Here is a 17,510-nt window from a genome sequence, read left to right on the forward strand (position 1 = left end):
CAGCAACCCAAATGTGGTGGAGGAAACTGAGACACAGGAAAGTTAAACAACTTGCCTAAAGACACTCAGCAAATAAGTGATGGGACCTGGTTCTCGAGATAAACCTCAAGTCTACTTTCTCTACATAGAAAAGTCACAACAAAGCTCTCTCTGGAAGCCCAGGGCATTGACCCTTCCAGGAGCCCTTGGCAAGGGCTGGGGGAGGTCAGGACTCAGGTTTGAGGCACAGTGTGACAGGTACAAGAGTAGAGGGGCGCCTGGAGCAAATGGACTCAGAACCAGCAACAGCAGTGAGGTGCCAACCATGGGGCATCAGCCTGGAGGAGCATAGGAATTATTCTCTCTGGCCATTCACTTCTCAGACAAAGACTCCCAGTCCAGAGCAGAAGTGACCTGCCCAAGGCTGCCCAGCATAGGCATAAGACAATACGGCTCTCAAGAGAGTTTTCTGGAGTCCTCTCTGACCCTTAATCTCTTCACTGCTGCTCTCTGCTCCCTTCATGGTGCTTCCTCTGCCTAGAGAGTAGCTCTGCCAACATGGGACAACTGTCCTTTCCACTCTCCAGTCTCCACTGAGGGCCACTTTGATTGCCCAGAGGGGAGGAGCCAGCTCTGATCTGAGATACCAGCAGGCAGGCAACAATGGTGAAGGGGAGATAAGCTATTTCCCAGACCAGCCTGCTGAGAGATTTGGTAGAAGCTCAGCCTAGAAGACCCTGGAAATCGGAGATCAGAAAGAATCACACATTAAGTAGGATGGCTTGGGTTCCTTGGTCTGTGGAAATGCAAAGTCCAGCTCTGTGATTTTTACAGGGCTCAAGTCTGCATCTATGCCCACTGGCTGAGCACCCGGATCTGGATCAAACTATTTAATAGCTGTGTGATTTGTAAGCAAGCTCTGTGTCATTATCTTAGGAATAGAATTGGGAGGAGGGAGGAGGGGATGGGTGAAATCATACCTAACGGGTACAATGTACACTGTCTAGATGATGGGCACACTTAAAACTTTGACTCAAGCAGTGCAAAATCAATCCATGTAACCAAAACATTTGTACCCCTGTAACATTCTGAAATTTTAAAAAAGTCACATGCAAAAAAAAAAAAAAAAAAAAAGAATAGGATCATAATAATACTTTCCCCAAAGAAAATTATATGCTGATACTCACACTTGGCAAGTCACAAGTTTTGCTAATCTTCTCCATCTCTTCTCCCATGTCAGACCCCCTCTCCCTTTCCTCATTTTTACTGGCCTTTCAACTGAGAGTCAGTCAGGTTGTAATTCATAAATTACTCAAGTACAAAGTAGTTCCTCTGCTCTGCCCATTCTCCCTCTCACTTGTTGCAGAGACTAAAGGAGACAAAGTACTATACAGAAATGCTCTGGTGATGGCCAAATGTTTTGCAAATGTTAAACACAGACCTGTGCAAAGCCTTTTCTACAGAGAGTGTCAGGAAATTCATGCATTCTCAACTCTTTGCCTTATCCACCAGAGGTAGATTGGAGACCTCTCCAGAGAGGGCCTACATGACACAGGCTGCTGGTCTGTCTGGATTAACTCCAGGCTCTACAAGTCAAACATCCAAAAAATAAGATACTCCCCAGTTCACCTGGCCTGGATGAGTACATCACTGCAAACCTAGTTTTTAAAGGGAGCACGGAGACTTCTGCTTCTTCCACGAAGGATTAAATGCCATGGCAATTGCCCTTATGCCAAAAATAACTAAAAAAATAGACAACATATACGAAATAGCTATTTTCAGACACTGGGTAAAAGTCAGTACAGGACATTTGCAAAAAGAGTTTGACCCCATTTTTTGATGTTTGACTACTGACAACTTTCAAGTCTCATCTCTTCCCTCTTTTTTTAACCGATCTTGACAAGCCCATAAGAAAGCCACCTGCTTCCTCTCTTAGCACCAGCAGGAAAAGTTGAAAAGCTGGCCTGTGTGAAAGAACCCTCACCCTGGCCCCAACCACATTAAAAACATTGAAAGCCACTCACACCTCCCTTTGTTCAAGTCATTCCAGATAGCTTCGATACCTGCTGTGCTCTCCCCAGAAAGTCCCATTATGTGAGCAATAAATATTTTCATACCCTTTTGGTGCATGTATAGTATCATCAGTCTCGATATCCAAACCAATTTTGGGTGAGGAATTGATCTATGGAGAGACCATAGAAAGGCTACGTTTTAGAAGGGAGACTAAATAAGTTCTAGAATAAAGGCTACTCTGAAACCACAACAAAATAAGCCTCCAAAGGAGAAAACTAACTGCAAGTAACTCAACTATCTGCCAGTAAAAGCCTAACAATTTTCAAAGAAGTACAACAAAATGCGGACACTCAATAACACAAAATTCACAATGTCCAGCATCCACTCAAAATTTACTAGGCATTCCAAGAAACAGGAACATGTGATTCATAGTTGGAAGATAAAATCAGTCCATACAAGCAGACCCAAAAATGACAGAAATGATGAACTTAGCATATATGAATGTTAAAATAGTTATTACAAACATGTTCCTTATGCCCAATTAGGCCAAGAAGAACATGAAAAGGAGAGAAATGGAAAATATTTTAAAAAGAAAAATGAAACTTCTTGAGATGAAAAATATGACAACTGAGTTGAAAAATACATTGGATGGGATTAACAGGATATTGGACACTAAAAAAGAAAAAATCAAATTAAAAACTATACTGAATGATGCAAAGACAGAAAAAAGACTGAAGAATGATATTGTTCCTCAATGACCTGTTGAACTATATCAAGTGGTCTTGTTTTACATGTTATCAAACACGTACAACATGTACAGGATGTACATATAATTGGAGTCCCAGAACTAAAGGAAAGAAAGGAGAAAGAAGAAAAAAATTATGGCTGATAATTTTCCAAATTTGACTAAAACTATACTCACAATGATCTAAGAAGCTCAACAAACCCTAAGCAAGATAAAAATAACAACAAACAAATAAACAAACAAAATCCCCACACTAAGACAAATAATAATCAAATGTTGAAACCAGTGATAAAGAAAAAAATCTGAAAAGGAGCCAGAAACAAAAAGCCACTTTACTTTCAGAGAAAATAAGATAATAAAGAATGACAGTAGATTTCTCATCAAAAACTATGCAAGGCCAGGCACAGTGGCTCACGCCTGTAATCTGAGCACTTTTGGAGGCCAAAGCAGGAGGATCACTTGAGGCCAGGAGTTTGAGACCAGCTTGGGCAACATAGTGAGAACCGTCTCTAAAAAAAAAATTTAAAAATTAGCTGGGCATGGTGGTGCATGTCTGTATCCCAGTCACTTGGGAGGCTGAGGCAGGAGGATGGCTTGAACCCAGAGTTCCAGGTTGCAGGGAGCTATGATTGCTCCATTGAACTCCAGCCTGGGCAACAGAGCGAGAGCCTGTCAAAACAAACAAACCAAACAAAGAAAACCCCGAAACTATGCAAACCAGAAGGCAATATTACAACATCTTTAAAGTACTGAAAGAAGTAAAACAAACAAAAAGCCTATCAAGAATTCTCTACTCAATGAAAATGTGTTTCAAAAACAAAGGTAAAATAAAGACTTTTTCAGACAAACAAAAGTTGAGAGAATTTATTTTGAGTAGCACTATACTAAAAAAAAAAAAAATTAAAGGAAACACTTCAGGCAGAAGAGAAATGATGCCAAAGCAAACCTGGATCTGCAAAAAGGACTAAATGACACCAGACATGGTAAATATGTGGGAAACGATAAAAGAAATCTTTCTCATTTTTAACCTATTTAAAAGAACTAGGCCGGGCGCGGTGGCTCATGCCTGTAATCCTAGCACTCTGGGAGGCCCAGGTGGGTGGATCGTTTGAGCTCAGGAGTTCGAGACCAGCCTGAGCAAGAGCGAGACCCCATCTCTACTAAAAATAGAAAGAAATTATATGGACAGCTAAAGATATATATAGAAAAAATTAGCCGGGCATGGTGGTGCATGCCTGTAGTCCCAGCTACTTGGAAGGCTGAGACAGGAGGATCCCTTGAGCTCAGGAGTTTGAGGTTGCTGTGAGCTAGGCTGACGCCACGGCACTCACTCTAGCCTGGGCAACAGAGAGAGACTCTGTCTGAAAATAAATAAATAAATAAAAATAAAATAAAATAAAATAAAAGAACTATTTAAGGCAAAAGTAATAACAATGTTTTGTGGAGTTTATAGTATAGGTACAAATAGAACATATTACAACAATAACACAAAGAACAAGAGGGAAGAAATTGACCTATACTACTGTAAAGATATTATACTATACATATAGTGGTATACTATTATGTAAAGGTAAACTGTAAGTTAAAGATGTATATGGTAAATCTTAGATCAACTATTTAAAAATTAAATTTAAAGTTATACCTAATAAGCTAATTGTGGAGACAAATGTTATTCAAATACTTATTTCATCAGAAAGAAGGCAGGAAAAGGGGTGAAGGAAAAATAAACAGGTAAGGCAAATAGGAAAAAAAAAAGTAAGATGTTGAACTTAACCATATCAATAATTGCCTTAAATGTACATGCCCCAAACAGTCCAATTAAAGACAGAAATTTTCATATTGAATTTTTTAAAAAGCAGGATCTAACTGTATGTTCTCTACAAGAAATCTGCTTCAAATATGAACATTGGATTAAGTTAAAAGTAAGACAAAAGATATACCATGCAACCATATCTAACCAAAGAAAGCTGGAGTAGCTGTGTTAACATTAGATAAAGTAGACTTTACAACACAAATATGACAAGGGATAAAGAAGAGCATTTTATATTGATAAAGGGTCAAGTCATCATGAAGCTCTAATAGTCTTAAAACTATAATTAACTAATAACAGAGCTTCAAAATATAGGAAACATAACCCAATAGAATGAAAAGGAGAAATAGACAAGCCTAAAAGTGTAGTTGGAGATGTCAATACTCCTTTCTCAGTAACTATAAAAGTAGACCAAAAAACAAGCTATCAAGACACAAAAGAGGCCAGGCGTGGTGGCTCATGCCTGTAATCCTAGCACTCTGGGAGGCTGAGGTGGGACGATCACGTGAGGTCAGGAGTTCGAGACCAGCCTGAGCAAGAGCAAGACCCCGTCTCTACTAAAAAAATAGAAAGAAATTAGCTGGACAACTAAAAATACATAGAAAAAATTAGCCAGGCATAGTGGTGCATGCCTGTAGTCCCAGCTACTCGGGAGGCTGAGGCAGAAAGATTGCTTAAGCCCAGGAGTTTGAGGTTGCTGTGAGCTAGGCTGATGCCATGGCACTCTAGCCCAGGCAACAAAGCTAGACCCAGTCTCCAAAAAAAAAAAAAAAAAAGACACAAAAGACCCGAACAATCCTATTCACCAACTTGATCTAATTGAATTTATGAATAAACACTCTACCCCAAAACAGGGGAATATGCATTTTTCAAGTGAATACTAAGTATTTACTGACAGACCATATACTGAGCCAAAAAATAAGTCACAATACATTTGAAGGGATTAAATTCATACAGAGTATATTCTCTGACTACAATGTAATTAAATCCAATAACAGAAAGATATGTGGATAATCCCCAAGTACTTGCAAATTAAACAATACACTTCTAACGACCTATGGGTAAAAGAAGAAATCACAAGAGAAATTAGAAAATACTTTGAATTGGATGACAATAAAACACATATCAGCTGGGCGCAGTGGCTCACACCTGTAATCTTAGCACTTCCTACTAAAAAATAAAAAAACTTAGCCAGGCGTGGTGGCGTGCGCCTGTAGTCCCAGCTACCCAGGAGGCTGAGGCAGGAGGATCACTTGAGCCCAGGAGTTTGAGGCTGCACTGAACTACGATGATGCCACTGCACTCTAGTCGGAGCGACAGAGCAAGACTCTGTCTCAAAAACAAAAAAACAAAAACCAAAAAAACACAGAACATCAAAATCTGTCAGAAGCAGTTAAGCTTTCAAGGATATTAAGAGCATCAAATGCTCATAAGAAAAGAATTAAGACTCAAATCAGTGATCTAAGCTTCTACCTTAAGAAACTAGAAAAAGAACAGCAAATTAAACTTTACTGATTTTTTTTCTAGTTCTTTTCTTTAATTTTGCTTTTTACCTAAAGTATGCAAAAGGAAGCAAAAATAAAGATGAGAAAAATAAATTAATAGAAAAGACAGAAAATAAAGAAAGCGATTAATCAAATCTGATTCTTTGAGAAGATAATATTGAAAAACTTCCAGTTAGACCAAAAAGAAAAAAAAGAGAAAGGGCACACTTACCAATTTCAGGAATGATAAAGGAAACATCACTACAGATTGTACAGATAACAAAAAGATAACAAAGGAATATTCTGACAAATTTATGTCAATAAATTCAATAACTTAGATGATATAGAAAAACTATTTTGAAAGACTGATGCTTACTTAAGAAGAAGTAACCTGAATCTTCATTATAATATTCTTATTAAAGAATTTGAATTTGTGGTTACAAACCTTCCCACAAAGTAAACTCCAAGCCAGATGCCTTCACTAGTGAATTCTACCAATCACTGAAGAAAGAAATAGTACAAACTCTACATAAACTTTTCCAGAAAATAAAAGAGGCGTAAATACTTTCCTATTCATTGTATGAGGCCAGAATCACTTGATTCTAAAATAAATAAGAAGATACTATAAGAAAAGATAACTTCAGACCAATAACCCTGTCTTCAGACCAATTATCCCAATATATTAACAAAATATTAGCAAATCAAATCCAGAAATACAATAAGAAAATAATAAAGAAAATACATAATGCTCAAATGAGGTTTATCCCAGGAATGAAGCAAGATTCATTTAATATTCAAAAATCAATATAATTAATTTATCATATTATTCAACTGAAAAAAGAAAACCATAGGATCATCTCAATAAATGTAGAAAAGCATTTGACAAAACTCAACACCCATTTATGATAAAATTTCTCAGCAAACTAAGAATAGAAGGGAACTTCCTCAATCTAATAAAGAATACTTACAAAAAACCTACAATTAATATAATATCTAATGGTAAAGACTGAATGTTTCCCCATAAGATCAGGAACAAGAGCAACATTACTCTCACTGCTTCTATTTAATATTATACTAGAGGTCTCAACTGGTGAAATAAGTCAAGAAAAATAAATGAAATGTTTCTGAATTAAACAGAAGAAGCAAAATTATTATTATTCCAAGACAACATGATCATCTATGTAGAAAATCCAAAGAAATCTTTTTAAAAGTTACTAGAATTGAAAAGGGTATTTAGAAAGGTCACAGGATAAAAAGTCAATGTACATATATCAACTATATTGTTCATATACTAGCAACAATCAGCCAGAAATAGAAATTTAAGACACAGTATCATTCATTGTATCATCAGAAATAAGAAATACTTAGGGGTAAGTTTTACAAAATATTTGCAAGATCTAAACCTGAACACTCAAAACTAAAAAATACTGCTTAGAAATTTTTAAGAAAACTTACATAAATGCAGAGATATTCCATATTCATAGATCATAAGACTTAATATTATTAAGATATCAATTTTCCCCAAATAAAACTATAGATTCAATGCAAACCCAAATTTTGTAGAAATTTACAAGCTAATTCTAAAACTGATACAAAAAGACAAAGAACAATTTTTAAACGAAATAACATTAGAGGGCTTTAAAACTTGCTATAAAGCTACAGTCATCAAGACAGTGTGTTATTGGTATAAGAATAGACATATAAATCTATGGAACAGAATTAAGAGTCCAGAAAAATAGTTTCTGTAGATCAAGAATTCAGAGGCAGTTTAAATGTGTGCTCTTAGTTCAGGCTTTCTCATGAGGTTGCAGTGAAGACATTGGCTGAGTTTAGTTATCTTAATGGTTGACTGGGGCTGGAGGATCTGCTCCCAAAATGGCTCACTTACCTGTCTGGCAGGTAGATACTGGCGGTTGGTAGGAGGCTTCAGTTCCTCACCACATAAAACTCTCCATAGAGTGGCTTAAGTATCCAGCTGGCTTCCCCAAGTGAGTGATCCAAGAAAGCAAGATGGAAGCCAGTGTTTTCATGACCTAGCTTTGTAAATTTTACTCCCTTATTTCTGTAAAATTGTATTGGTTACACAGGTCAACCAAGACAAACAATGCCATGGGAGGGTACTACGTGGGGGCCTGAATACAGAAGATATTCATTAAATGCCATCTTAAATTCCAGTTACCACAGGTGCCAATGTAATTTAAAAGAAGAAGAGTAGACTATTCAATTAATGGTGCTGGAACAATGAGATGTCCACATACAGAAAAGTGAACCTCAACCTTTACTTCACACAGTATATAAAATTTAACTTTAAATAGATCATAGACCTAAACATATGAGCTAAAACTACAAAACTTGTAAGAAGAAAACAAGAGAAAATTTGGCCAGGTGTGGTGGCTCATGTCTATAATCCCAGCACTTCAGGAGGCTGAGGTGGAAGGATTGCTTGAGGTCGGGAGTGCAAGGTCACCTGAGCAAGAGAGAGACCCTGTCTCTACAAAAAATAGAAATAAATTAGCCAGACATAATGGCATGTACCTGTAGTCCCAGCTATTCAGTAGGCTGAGGCAGGAGGATCACTTGAGTCCAGGAGTTTGAGGTTACGGTGAGCTGTGATGACACCACTGCACTGTAGCCAGGTGACAGAGTGAGACTCTGTCTAAAAAGAAAAAAGAAAAACAGAAACTGTGCAACCTGTGTAATGCAAAAGATTTCTTAGATAGGACCTCAAAGTCATGAACCATAAAAGAAAATAACGATCATTGGACTTCACCACAACAAAAACTTTACTCTTTGAAACAAAGTTAAGAAAAAGAAAAGGCAAGCCAGAGACTGTGAGAAAATACATGCAAAACGTGTATTAGGAAAGGGACTTATATCCTAAATATATAAAAAATTGTATTGCTCAGTAATATAAAACAAATAAAAATAAACAAAATATTTGAATAGACAATGTACTAACGAAGGTAAATGAATTTTTTAAATGACCCCTGAAAAGATGCTCAACATAATTATTAAAGAAAAATGTAGTTTAAAACTACAAGATACCTCTGGGCACCTACTAGAATAACTAAAATTAAAAAGATTAACAATACCGAATGTTGGTGAATATATGGAGATGACTGGAGCTTTCATATATTACTGGGGGGAGGTGGTGCAAAATGCTTCAAACACTTTAGAAAACAGTTTGGTGGTTTCTTATAAAATTAAAAATACATTTTCTGATATGATCTAGCAATTCCATTTCTAGGTATGTATCCAAGAGAAATGAAATTATATGTCCACACAGACTTGGACAAATATTCAAACAGCTTAATGCATCATTAGGTGTTGAGTCAGATAAACAACAACAACAACAACAACAACAAAACAAACAGCTAAATTCAAAATAGCCCAAACTGGGGAGAAGTCTAAATATCTATGGATAAGAGAAAGAATAAATGAATTGGGCACAACCAGACAATGCAATATCTCTCTGTAATATTAATAAAAAGGAGTAAACTGCTGATCCAACCATACGAATGATTTTCAAAAACATTATGCAAAGTGAAAGCCAGACACAGAGTTCAGAGTGCATGATTTTATTTACATGAAATTCCAGAAAATAAAAATATATAATCGATAGTAGCACAACGCAGCCCAGTGCTCGCCTGGAGCCCAGGTGTGCGGGACGGTGTGTGTTGGAGGGGACCAAGGGTAATCCGCGGCAATTTTGGAGGAGATGGAAATGTTCTGTGTCTTGATCATGGTAGTGATAGATAAATGTGTCAAAACTCATCTAAACATCCACTCTAAATGGATGTCACACCCGCAGACCTTCACGGTCGCCCCTGGCGGGGCTTGGGGTTGGAGCTGCGCGGGATTGCTGAGCGCTCAGAGGCCGGAGGCCCCGACCACTGAACCGAAACGCGTCCCCCACGCCTGCTTCCGCTTCGGCGGGCAGAGACGCGATGGACACCGAGGACCCGAACCGCGCCCACCAGGCGGGGACCCGGCCCGTGGATCCCGGAGGCCTTGGCCTTGCACCCGCGCCTGCATCGAGCGCAGGAACCGCCTCATCCCTGTCCTGGATTAACCTGACTCCGCGGGACGCGCGCGGTGACTCGGGCCACCGCAAGCCACCGGGCACCGGGAGCAGGCGGGAGCCGGGGGCGAGAGCAGCCTAAGGGAAGTCCTGGGAGCTCTCGCCCTGGCCCGGGATTGGAAAGGAGAGGGGACTTATGCGGAGGAGCCCCCACTCACCACACACACCAGGAGGCTGGTGACCTGCTCAGACCCGTGGAGTCCTGCTGATCGGCGTTGGGGCTCAGCTCTCGGCCTTCCGCGACGGAGTTGCCAATGGAGCCACGAGCAGGAGGCCTAGCCTCTCCCTCCAGGGCCCTTTCGGGACCCAACCCGCTGCTTGGAGTCGCCTGTGAGCCTTCCAGGCCCCACCGGGCCCCACTGTCGCCCCCTGAGGAGCATTTTGTGGACACCGCCCGCGACTGGGAGCTCGCTCTCTCAGAGACCCTGCCCACCCCCAAATCTCTTGCGGGCGCCGCAGCTCCACGAGGGGCACGGCCAGGCCCTCCCCACCCTGCCGCCCAACGCCGATGGTCCTCGGTCAACGCCATTCGGCTGATCAGAAGGAAGAAGAGCGAACGCTCCGCTCGCAGCTGCCCCCTTCTCTGAGAAAAGCAGGGAGAAGAGTCCCTGGGAGTAACTGTCCAGCTGAGTGAGCGTGCGGGGCAGTCTCAGACAGAACCTGGCCCGGGAGCGGCCGCCTGCGCTGCTCACCCTAGAGACAAAACTCCCTCCCCAAATCTTGCGCACACACCCTCATCTCCCCCGACCCAAGGCGCGCACACAACACACTTCTGCAACCCACCCCTACCTGGGCTCCACTCCACCGCCCTCGCTCATATCTTCTAATTGACGAATTCTACAATTGCAACCAATTGTTTCTGTGTGAACTCAACTGAAAGATTTTTCTGGAAGGATTATTGATGTTCAATCGGCTTATTAACAGCTTAATCTTTAGCAATCAGCACGTAAATGCAAACAACGTTTGCCGGTCTCATTGACTGGTCCCTAGCTACCCAGCTAGCGAACGTGCATGGGAGGAGCGGGGCCAGGAGAGACCTCCCCAGGTGAGAGTGACAGAATGAACCTTCACACTCCAGCCTTGGAGAATGTCCCAGGTATCACTGCCAAGGGGGGAAAAATTCAATGTTCTGTGCTCTCCGCTATCGCTGCCTCCCAGGGCTCAATCCTCAGTGAGCTCAGTCCTTGGCGAGCGTGGGATGGGGCTTGGAAGACGCTCACGCTCACGCTGCTCCTGTTTTTTGGCCAAATTCCGGATCTCTGAGGGTCCCAGAGTTGCCCCGAAGGGCCCCGCGAATCTGAGCGATCCATTGTTTTGAGCATCCACCTAGCTGAAAAAACCCATCAGAGGAGATGCTCCATCCCTTGCTGCCTACAGGTCGGCCTGGGCTCTGGCTGGAGCACCAGGCCGGGTCTGGAAATCCATGTGCTTACAGCGAAGTTAAAGAGAAACTCGATCCTGCACCGGAGTGAAAGAAAAGACCAAAGTCCCCAAAATTCCTGACAGCCAAAGGGTAGGAATTATTTAGAACAGGGTACTCCCTGCCCACCCCAGCAGCCCATCCCTTCTAGGTAGTGTGGCCTCTTCTCTTTCTCCGGAATTCCTAGACATCTGGTCCCCCAGAATTGCCACAGTCCATCTCCAAACTCCGCTGCCAGCTTTTCCTTACCTAATATTTGAATGGTGGTCCCTAAAAACAGCATTAATAAAAACATCCAATAAGTGCTCAGTGTTTGCTTTTGTGTGAATATAGCCATAGAAGGGACTCCAGTGGAGGGGTCACAGGCTCTGGAGAAGGCAGCTTGCTGAGATGCTGTGCCTTCACTGTCCTTCAAACAACACAGAAGCAGTCACCTGCCTAGGGCTCGGGGTCAGTGCTGCCACTCATGCCTCTTTGATTGCGGGAGAGAAAAAAGCAAGCATCAGTTAAGGAATGAAGAGAGAGAGAGCCCAGAGCTGGAAAATATCCTCATCTTTCTCCCTCCCTTCTCTGCACTCCCAGGTAACCACTGCTTTTGGCTCAAGGGCTTATTAATTCTTACCCGGACTATTGTCAAAACTCCGGATTGCTGAGTCTGCAGTTTCACACCCTCATCTGGTTTTACAGCCCTGTCTCTAAAGTGGCAATCCGCCTCTGCCCTTGCCTTTGAGCCCTTGCAGGGTTCTCCATTGTCTTCAAGATAAAACCCAAACATCACAGCATCCCGCTTCTTTCTGAGTTCATCCTTGACCAACTTTCAACCTCATCTCTCACCATCTTTCTTTACCCCTTATACTCCACCCATAGCTAACTGCTTACTTGAACTTGTCTCAAGCCTTTGTTGCAAATGCTTTTCCTTCAGCCTTTGCTCTCTTTTCCCTCCAACACACAGGCACGCACACACACACACACACACACGCTCTTTGCCTGGCTGATTTCCATCTAACTTTTTAATTTTTTTTATTTTTTTCAGTTCACACAATATTGTTTTATTTTAAAAAATCCTTTAAGACAGGGTCTTACTTTTGTCCCCGGGGGGTCTCCTGGGCTCAAGTGATCCTCCTTTCTCAGCCTCCACAGTGGCTAGGGGTATAGGCACGCCTGACTGCCTGGAAGGCTTTGTAGGGCAGCCAGCAGGGTAGAAACCAAGGAAACCCAGGTCAGAGCTGACGTGAGAGCAGCAGGTGGGGCCAGTGGGCTGTCTGGAGGAAGGACAGTTAGTGACTCCTAAATGGAAACAGTTGCTTTTAAGACACCTTCCTCAAACAGTGTCCACCCAGCTTTAAGGACCTCCTCAGCATGACTTCCTCTTGCTGGATTTACTTTCCCTTCCACCATCCCCCCACCACCCAGAGCATGGAGGACATACCTCTATCATGGCACTTAGCACCCAGTCTAGCCCCTGGCCCCTCTCACCTTCCCTGAGCACTCACTGTGAAGCGCTTGGACTCTGGGCAGTTCAGAACACGGCCCACGTGTGATGAAAGGATGTGAGCTTTAGAGCTGAGCAGACCTGGATTCAAACCCTGGTTCTTCTGCTTGCTGGCTGCATGGTCTTCGGCAAATTACTTAACCTCAGAGTCACAGACTCCTTGTCTGCAAAATGAGAATAGTAATGTCTACCTTAGGGAATTAATGTGAGGATTAAATGAGACAATGCACAAAGAAATGTCTGCCCCTCAATTCTCACTTACCACCTGTTTTTTCCTGGTCCTGGACTCCCAGCCAGAGAGAACGTTATTGAAGGCCCTCAGACTTTTCCTCTCTGAGCACCTGTATCTGCAAACTGGTGTTAATGACACTTAGCTCACGGGTTCTTGTGGGAATTAAATGATTCAAGATCTGTGTAACCAGTTTATTGAATTACAGTGACTTGGTAGGGTTCAAACAATCACACCTTCACCTTTAACCCCAACATGTAGACTCATTTTGTGGTTCTGGCTGAAATCTCAGACAGCTTCTGTACATTCTTCTGGTTGCTTTCAGGTAATAGTCCTGGTCACTTTCATGAATGGGAAGAAGGAAGAAAATAATTTGTTAATATTTACATTATAGTAGCTCCCCGTTATTCATGGGGGACATATTTCAACACCCCCAGTGGGTACCTGAAACTGCAGACCGTATTGAACATTATGAATATATACTGTTTATTCCTATACTTGCATACTGATGATAAAGTTTAATTTATAAATTAGGCACAGTAAGGGATTAACAACAGCAATAATAAAATAGAACAATTATAACAATATACTGGAATAAAAGTTATGTAAATGTGTTCTTTCTCTCTGTGTCAAAATATCTTATTATACTATACTCACTAATTTTCAGACGTTGGTTGACCCTGGGTAACTGAAGCCTCAGAAAGAAAAACCACACATAAGGGGGGACAATTGTAATATTTTTATATTAATGTAAGGAAAAATACTTTTTAACTGCTATAGTGCTCATTTCTACAACTGGCCATGTGGTCATAGCTGGTAATTTTAAATTCATTCTCTACTATTCAGTCCATATGCTCTTTGCTTTCAGCAAATACCTCACCTAGTACAGTCACCAAAAGACATTTCTGTCACATATTTTATGTGTAATTAACCTAGGCAGATAAATTCCCTTCTAAACCTGCAGATCCCAAAGCTGTGGGGCTAGAGAGCAAACATTTCCATAGTGGATCACTAGGAGTAACCACGAGAGGAGCCGTTCCCCTTCAGCCCCTTGATTTCCAGACTCAGGAATTCTGACTATGGGAACAATAGCACTATGTATTGGTTACTGATTCTGGCCACATACAGCATTGTGGAGGACATGGCCCTAGCCCTGCCCAGTGTTAGCACTCAACTGGCCTTGGAACTGAGTCTCCAAAAGGTCATTCCACCATGCTATTAGGTCATTTACTTCAGGGTAATCAGGTACATTGTAAGACCTGTGAATTCTACGATCATGAGCCCATTGCCATATTTTACTTGCTATAAAATGAGTTCCTTGGGCCGGGCGCGGTGGCTCGCGCCTGTAATCCTAGCACTCTGGGAGGCCGAGGCGGGAGGATCGCTCGAGGTCAGGAGTTCAAGACCAGCCTGAGCAAGAGTGAGACCCCGTCTCTACTAAAAAAAAAAAAATAGAAAGAAATGATCTGGACAGCTAAAAAAATATATATATAAAAAAATTAGCCAGGCATGGTGGCACATGCCTGTGGTCCCAGCTACTCAGGAGGCTGAGGCAGAAGGATGGCTTAAGCCCGGGAGTTTGAGGTTGCTGTGAGCTTGATGTCACGGCACTCTAGCCAGGGCAACAGAGCGACACTCTGTCTCTAAAAAATAAATAAAATAAAATAAAATAAAATGAGTTCCTTGGTCAGGAGCTATACTTAGTAGAACATTGTAACAATGAATAAGATATTCTGCAAGTTGTCATTTTGGCAGCAGCATGTGCACAGGGGGAAAATCCATATCCAGAATAAGTGTCTGCTAGTGAGAAGCAGCACTGTGCCTTCTATGACAGAAGTGTTCCAGTGCGATCAACCTGCCACCAAATGGCTGGCTGTTCACCCTGGGGAATGGTGCCATATTGAGGGTTCAGTGTTGGTCTCTTCTGTTCACAGCTTGGACGCTCAGCAGTGGCTGCAGCCAGATCAGACTTGATGAACAGAAGCCCAGGTTGCTGAGCCATGTGTACCTTCTATCCTTGCCACCATGCACACTTTGATCAAGAGCCACTGGACAAAGACAGGGATGGATGCAGAAAATGATTGGGAAAACAATGTGGCATCTTGGTGTCCTGATTAAGGTCCTCCTCTACTGAAGTTGCACTTTGGTGAGCATTCAGGTAATACATGAACATTTCCACACTTTGTGTCAGTTCATAATGGTTCATTCACATACCTATTCCCCAGACTTCCTTATCACCAATTTTCCAAATGCGTTCCCTCTAATTCCCTAAATATCAAGTCAAACCTTTAGCCACAGCACACACACATTTTTTTAATGTATATCTGTACCTCTTGCCATCTCTCCTTCCAGGCAAAATGAGCAACCATGTGTACTGCTCAAAATTCTGTACATTGATGGAATTTTCCTTTACCACTAACCTTGAGGGTCCTCTCTGAGGGGGGCAGTAGTGCAGCAACTATTTCCCATCTGGTGGACAAAGCCCTGAGGAAGGAGACTAAAGGTGTAGTGTTGGCCCTGCCAGTTGAAAGCAAACTGCTCAGGTGATTTTTCCTAACAGGTATAAAGAATAAACATTTGCCAGGTTAATAGCTGCATACCAGGTACCAGAGGATGTCTTTGCTCCAGTAAAAAAATCACATCTGTAACAGAAACTGAAATTGGGGTCATCCTGATTAAGTTTGTGATAATTCATTGTCATTGTCCAAGATCCATCTGTATTCTGCAAGTTGAAATAGACAAGGTGAAAGAGGATATAGCAGGAATCACCACTACTACATCCTTCGAGTTCTTATGAGGGCACTAATCTCTGCAATCCCTCTAGGAGCAAAATCAGTTTGGTCTTTCTGTTTTGGTAGGTACTGGACATTCTAGAGGCTTCCACTTGGCATTTCCCAACGTTATGGTCCTTATTGGTTGGGTCAGGGAACCAATATGAGGTAGAAATGGGAGTGCCTCTTCTCATTGTTATCCCTAATAATTCACTATCAAAATAGTACTTCCTGTTGCCAAAACTTGGGCCTTGCTGGTTTAGAGGTATTGGGTTCTAGGAGGAGAATATCTCCATCATGGGACACAGCACTGACTCTATTAAACTGACATAGAGACTGGCCACTTTGGGTTTGGTTTTCAGAAGTCTTGTCCCTGAAGCTACAAGAAATAAGGGTTTCCTTTAAAGCAACCAGAAGCATCCTGCTCCTGTACTCAGACCTTGAGCTAGGAATTAAAGTCCTGAGCTCATCATTTTCTTTCTCAAGTTCTTGAGTACACTTAGAAGCAACTAACTAATGCTCCTATACTCTATTTCCATTAAAATGTTCAGTAGGAGCAACTACTTGGTCACCCAAAACCTTGCCTTTATGGGATTTCTTTTTTTATTACAGGTGACTACAAGTGATTTAATATACCTGTCTTACCACTGCATGCCATGATTTACCAATGTCACCTTTACCATTGGCAACAGGGTCATTAATGTCTTTAAATCTAATCAGATAAGTTCAAGATTCCTATCACTAAGGTTCCATTTCTTTGGAACCATTTCCATTACCTATTTGATGTCTGATATTCATACTAATGGCATTGGTTAGGGTTCCATCAGGGAAGGAGAGACACTAAGAGTATTGTATAATAAGAGACTTATTATAGGAATATGGCTCTATAGAATTTTTTTAGAAACTGGGGGAATAAGTTTCTGAATGAAGAAGTTGGAGCATCAGAGAAAAGCCACTAATTAAACTTTCAGAACTCAGGTATGCTAGTCACAGAGCAGGATCCTAGAGAGGAGAAGTTTATAGAAGTCTGTTGCCTCTGCATCTGGGTTTGACCTGGGGCTTCTGTTGGTTGGAAGGGCTGGGAGTTGCCAGTAAAGCTGGATGTGGAGTTGGGGAGGTAAGTGCAGCCTGCAACCTGCTGACACTCCAACTATGACAACTTTCAGAAAGTAATTGCTGCTGCTGCTGCACTTCTCTGCCTTTTGAATCATTCACAAATTAATCTTTGGCCAGCTCTAAACCAAAACCATGCAGAAAGAGGATTCTGGGAAATGCAGTTCTGGTTTACGCAAATCGACACAGTACAAAACTACTACATGCCACTTATTAGCTACTTCATATAGCATGAATTTATTTAATGTCTGTGAGTCTAAGTCTCCTTCCATCTCAGCGTTTAGGCACTGTTTTGTGGGAAGACATTTCCTGGATTTCTCCTACTTATAGGTCCCTCAGTGTGAACGAGGCTTCCTTCACTGGCCTCTTATGA

General features: G+C 41.7%; 1 long non-coding RNA gene across 4 annotated transcripts in view; it reads right to left on the minus strand.

The window, feature by feature from the left end:
- The window catches only part of LOC138390888 (uncharacterized), a 35,369-nt gene extending 24,384 nt beyond the window's left edge, over window positions 1-10,985 (minus strand). For 3 of the 4 annotated variants that reach the window (XR_011234589.1, XR_011234588.1, XR_011234586.1), the window contains exons 1-3: window positions 10,902-10,985; window positions 8,567-8,687; window positions 2,097-2,161 (exon numbers count right to left, since the gene is read on the minus strand). This is a non-coding gene — a long non-coding RNA (uncharacterized lncRNA). The remainder of the gene's footprint in view (window positions 1-2,096; window positions 2,162-8,566; window positions 8,688-10,901) is intronic. The other variant, XR_011234587.1, reaches the window with a different exon arrangement.
- Between the last annotated feature and the right edge of the window lie 6,525 nt (window positions 10,986-17,510).

This window comes from Eulemur rufifrons, chromosome 8 (assembly GCF_041146395.1).
Source record: "Eulemur rufifrons isolate Redbay chromosome 8, OSU_ERuf_1, whole genome shotgun sequence".
Classification (NCBI taxonomy): domain Eukaryota; kingdom Metazoa; phylum Chordata; class Mammalia; order Primates; family Lemuridae; genus Eulemur; species Eulemur rufifrons.